Source organism: Rhinoderma darwinii, chromosome 4 (assembly GCF_050947455.1).
Source record: "Rhinoderma darwinii isolate aRhiDar2 chromosome 4, aRhiDar2.hap1, whole genome shotgun sequence".
Taxonomy (NCBI): Eukaryota; Metazoa; Chordata; class Amphibia; order Anura; family Rhinodermatidae; genus Rhinoderma; species Rhinoderma darwinii.
In genome coordinates, this window is record NC_134690.1 from 127,537,145 (window position 1) to 127,543,144 (window position 6,000).

Here is a 6,000-nt window from a genome sequence, read left to right on the forward strand (position 1 = left end):
AAAACTCTCAGTTTAATTCAGATGTTGGAACTGTTGAATTAAACGCTACGTAAACCTTTTTGAAGTGACATCTTTATTAATAAAATAAAAATCAGTCGTGTGTTTGGTGCAACTTTCAAATTAGTATTTATTAAAAAAAATATGAATTTTTTTTGGAGATACAGCTTCTCTGTATTCTCTATACAGAGCAGCTGTATCTTTCACTAAGACGTGAATCCATCAGTCCCTCAGACGGTTCCTGCGTGTCTGATGTGATCGATTTACAGGTGGGTCCTGTGTGTCAGACACTGAACCAATCAGGTCCGTGGGACTGACGGATTCAGGTCTTAGCGAAAGCTACAGCTGCTATTTATAGAGAATACAAAGCAGCTTTATCTCAAAGTCCAATTCGTTTTTATTAAAAATTATTTTTAAAGTTGCACCAAACAGACATTTTTATTTAAAAAAAATCACGTTCAAATTTTTACATGGACTTTAAGTCCATCTGATGGATAGCACATCTTGGTTTATCTAATAGAATTTGTTCTATCCCCCCTTTTAAAGTGACTTAATGAAAATATATAGTACAGCAGCTAGTGGTCCATAAAACTGTTGGCAAAGACATTTAAACCATGTGTCTGACATGTACATTTGCATTTTAACAAAAAGTATACAAACACATACTGTAGCCTTTTTATGGACAAAATGTATGTCGACTGTACTTTTGGTACATATTTGAGTTATGTCTCCAGATGCCTTTCAGCACCACAAAAGTATGTGCTACGGTGCCTTTTTGGTGTGTTTGTGGATTTATTTTTTCTTCTCACTTTTACAATTTTTTTCAAACTTATATGATATATGTTAACATACTATGAACCGTGTATATTTTCAATGAATTTGGAAAAAAAGGAAAAACGTTAAAACAAAAACTGATCCATATGTATACTAAAGATTTATGAATTGTACACTTCCGACCGATCAGAACCCTAAAAACGTATACCTGAAGGCATACGATTGCATTCCATTTATTGCGGTATACTTTAGCCCAAACATGTGAACAAAACATTAAGAGGATTTCCACTCAAATCTTAAAGGGGTTTTTCCATCTTAGGAATTTATGGCATATCCACAGAATTTGCCTTAAATGTCTGATAGACATTCAAGCTCTGGGACCCTAACCTATGTCGAGGACAGGAGTCTCCCCTGTTTCGCCTGGCGCGGTGGCTGCAGAAACCAGACCGGGACTAGTGGAGAGAGGGTTGCTCCTGTGTGCTGCTCTCTGTTCTGTTCGATGGGAGTTCTGGAAACAGCCAAGCCGCGCTTGCTCGTCTGTTTTCGGAATTCTCATTGAACATAATGAAGAGAGCAGCGCGAATGCGTGACAAACTCTCCACCAGCCACTGACTGGATTCTGCGGCTACCGTTCACGTTATAGGTGTGGGTGCCAGAGCTGGGACCCACATCTATCAGACATTTATGGCATATCCTATTTATGTATGTTACTGAAAAAAACAGTTAATTTTTTTTTTTGAGGGTGATATGGGAAAACAGCTATTCCGCCTCATTTTTATAGGTTTTAATTAACCGTTTTTCAGTAACTAAATCCCCCCTTTTTTTGTGGGAAGGCAAAAAAGAGAAGACCGAAGAATTGTAAAGATTAAGGCCAGGAAAAGCTAAGAAACCAATAAAAATCTGGTTGTTAGCGGGCCTGAAAAAAAATAAAAAAAATTGGACAAGGATTACAGACCATTAGAGGTAGAGAACTTTCATTCAAGATAAGAGAAGTCAATGATTGTTACAGTAACGTACAATAAAAGCATGCATTGTGCTCTACCGGCTCAAACGATGTGAAGTGGGACGTACTTCACCTTACTCTCCTGTTCCAGGAATGAGGTCAATCCCCACTGGATGATCCTGACACACCGGGATAAGGTGTACTATTCTATCCCTCTTCACGTTTTAAAACCATTCATTACGCTCTGCTGGTTCATTGTATGGCTTTTGAGCAATCTTGGACACTATTTTCACATCCGTTACATTGGGGGTGGACACAGAGCGTGGGTGTATGCTGTTGCTACAAGGAGGCTTGACGCTAAAAATTCAAATTGTGGCTCCTACAGGATATACGCACCTAAAGACTATTAGCGAACACAGTCTTAGCGTAGTGTCTGTAGGAGGTAGACACTCCTGCTGCAGCAGTCTTTACCATTTTTTGTTAGTTTACTTTTTCCCTTTTTAGCTGGGAAAAAAGGTTTTCAGAAGTCTCCCTGTTGTCCCCGCCAAGGCAGGCACACTGCTTCATATTACAAATGCACTGTTCCACTTTGTTTTTATAGGCGGGGGGACAAGAGCATCAGCCCCTTTGTCACCCACTGGCTTAAGGAGCAGCTCTCACAATCTCTCCCATTAATAACGTGCAAACCACTTAGTGGGTGCTCCTGTTGGTCACACATGTGGGAGATGGAGGAAGAAGACATGGAGGGTAAGTGTTACAACACCAACCCCTTGCCACCTGGACCTCCGCTTGTATAACTCTGTACGAGCACACTACCTGGGTTCTGCTGGAATCCGCCCATTGACCGCATCTTTTTTCGGGCTCTAAGGCCTTTAACAGGTGCCGTTTCTAGACCACGGAGAGCGGGCGGCGTCATCTTGTGGCAATGTGTGTATGTGCCCACTGATCATCCAATAGCGCTATAGCGTGCTTTTCACTGGCCCCTCAGGGATTCTGCCTCTATTCTCCGATTGGCTGCACATGACCATGTTCGGGGTTGTGGCCTATCGTCCCCACTGTCTCTCAGTCATTAGGACAGACACTGTTGGGGACACAGGACCTCCTGACAGTCTTGCTGCCTTTGCCTTTAGGACAGCGCACACACTCTAGGAACCGGTTAGGACTCAACTACAGGTGCCCTAGTTTCTCAGTCCCTGTAGGGAGTACTTTTTCCGAGCAAACCTAGGTATTTGTGTAGCCGTTAACCCCCTTTCCTAAGGTGGAGTAATTGCCTTTCTGTGCAGTACCGGAGTAGACCCATTGGTCATTTCACCCCCATCTTTTACATAGTGTGTGGTGTGGTGACCCCCTTCTACTGCAATATCTGACGGTAGGTGAAAGCCTTCTCGCCAGACAACCGTTACAGTCCATTATGCCTGCTTTAAATACAGCACTACATTTTCCTGGGGTCCGTCTACTTTTCTATGTTATATATGCTGGCCTCCTAGCCAAGCATCTGTGGTTCCTGCAACCCCACTGTTGTCCACACCTGGTATTGTGAGAATTTAACTGGACTGGGCCCATTGCCTTTCTAAGACCGTTATTAACCTTGCGGACATCACCCAGTCCACGATGGTTCACCAACAACATCCGAACTCTCCGTCCCAGTCTTCCTCACATTGCAGGCCCCAAAAAAACGTGCCAGGTCCACTCTACTAACTTCACTTTTACCGGCCTCCTCTTCCCCACCATTGGTGCGGTACAATGTCTTTGCTCCCCCCAGTCTTATTAGAGGGGGAACTTTATGATTTGGATCTGGATAACTGTAGGTCTTTCAAACTGTTCACTTCTGTTGAAGTGCTTATTAAAGAGGCTCTGTCACCAGATTTTGCAACCCCTATCTGCTATTGCAGCAGATAGGCGCTGCAATGTAGATTACAGTAACGTTTTTATTTTTAAAAAACGAGCATTTTTGGCCAAGTTATGACCATTTTTGTAGTTATGCAAATGAGGCTTGCAAAAGTCCAAGTGGGTGTGTTTAAAAGTAAAAGTCCATGTGGGCGTGTATTATGTGCGTACATCGGGGCGTTTTTAATACTTTTACTAGCTGGGCGCTCTGAAGAGAAGTATCATCCACTTCTCTTCAGAACGCCCAGCTTCTGACAGTGCAGATCTGTGACGTCACTCACAGGTCCTGCATCGTGTCTGCCACATCGGCACCAGAGGCTACAGTTGATTCTGCAGCAGCATCAGCGTTTCCAGGTAAGTTGATCTTACCTGCAAACGCTGATGCTGCTGCAGAATCAACTGTAGCCTCTGGTGCCGATGTGGCCGACACGATGCAGGACCTGTGAGTGACGTCACAGATCTGCACTGTCAGAAGCTGGGCGTTCTGAAGAGAAGTGGATGATACTTCTCTTCAGAGCGCCCAGCTAGTAAAAGTATTAAAAACGCCCCGATGTACGCACATAATACACGCCCACTTGGACTTTTACTTTTAAACACACCCACTTGGACTTTTGCAAGCCTCATTTGCATAACTACAAAAATGGTCATAACTTGGCCAAAAATGCTCATTTTTTTAAAAATAAAAACGTTACTGTAATCTACATTGCAGCGCCTATCTGCTGCAATAGCAGATAGGGGCTGCAAAATCTGGTGACAGAGCCTCTTTAAGGTGGTCCGTGACACTTTACCAGGTCACTGATGCAGTACATTCTAGTTCACCTGATTCAGTTTCCTACCTTCGAATTCAGGGATCCTAGAAGGTATTTCCAGCTCCATTCTGAGCTTGATGGTATAGTTTCTAAGTAATGCAAACACCCGGACAAGAAGTTCACTCACTCTAGCCGGTTAAATGTTCTGTACCCTTTTCAGGAAGGTGTCTGGCGCCAGACCCCCTGGTTTCCCATGTGGCAAAAACTACTACTTTGCCCATGTTGGGTGAAACTTCCTTCAAGGATCCTATGGAATGCCCCATAGTGTCTATTGCCAAGTCCACCTTTGAAGCCACTGGCTGCGCCATACGTCCTATTTATGCCATGACCTAGGTCAGCAGAGCAACCACTGAATGGGCACACCTACTTTGTCATGGTCTCTTCGCCGTAGGGCTCCTTAGGAGGAATTAATTGATCTGTCCCATCATCTCTCTAATTTGTCCAATTACCTGTGCGAGGCATCTTTTGAAGCTGATCGTGCTTCAGTCTCTACTATTGCTATATGCAGGATGACCTGACTGAGAAGTTGGTCTGCAGATGCAGCTTTCAAGCAGTCTCTGACCATGCTTCCTTATTTCAGGTTCCCGACTCCTCGGGACCAGACTGAACAAAATCATCTCTAAAGCTACTGGTAGCAAGAGCCTACCCAAAATAGGATCAAACGGTTTGCCTCCCTGTTTTTCCAGCACTCCATCTTCCAGACTAGAAGGCCAAAACTTAATTTGAGGTTCGCCCCACCTGGCGAACCCGACTTCCGTCCACCAAGGCCAGAGCTGGGAAGCCCAATTCTGCCTAAAGGTGAGTCCTGCCTCTGTTCAGTTCGGGTGGGTGGCAGACTTCTAGACCGAGGACATCTGGCTCTTTCCCACATTTCGGACACCTGACTTTAGGAAGTGGTATCCCCTGGATACAAAATAGAATTTACCAGTCTTCCGCCTGTTCCTCTCTGTTCATTGAAGGAGTCCTTATTCACATACCTTCTACCCAAAGATTTTGGCGGTTCTACTCCAAGCTTTTTGTCGTAGCAAAGGAAGGAGGCTCAGTTTGACCCATCCTATACATTAAGCGTCTCAACCGATACGTCAAGGTCCACCATTTCCACGTGTAATCCCTCCGATCAGCTTCTTTACTTAGTGGACATCAAGGACACATACTTGCACGTTCAAATTGCAAGAAGCACTGGTGGGACTGGCAAATAGGAAGTACGTCCTCACCATTACCAGTTTGTGGCTTCTTCGTTTGGCCTGGCTACAGCCCTGCGAGTTTTCACAAAAATTCTGTCTAGTGATGGCGCTTCTTTGGACCATGGGGGTGTCTGGACGACATTTTGATCAATTCTCCTACCAGGGAGGACAATGTTACTACGCTCCAGATCACTCTCGACACTTAGTGATGGCTCGGTTGAATTATCAACCGCTCCCAATCTTGCCTGTTCCATTCCCAGCAGATTGTATTCCTGAGCATCGCCTTCGACACTCATTCAGCAAGGGTTTTCCCTTCCCTCAGGAATGGATTTGCTAGTTGCGAATGTCCGCGCCGACCTCTCTCCGTCTTTGCACGAGGGTCCTCGGAACCATGGTGGCCTCGATC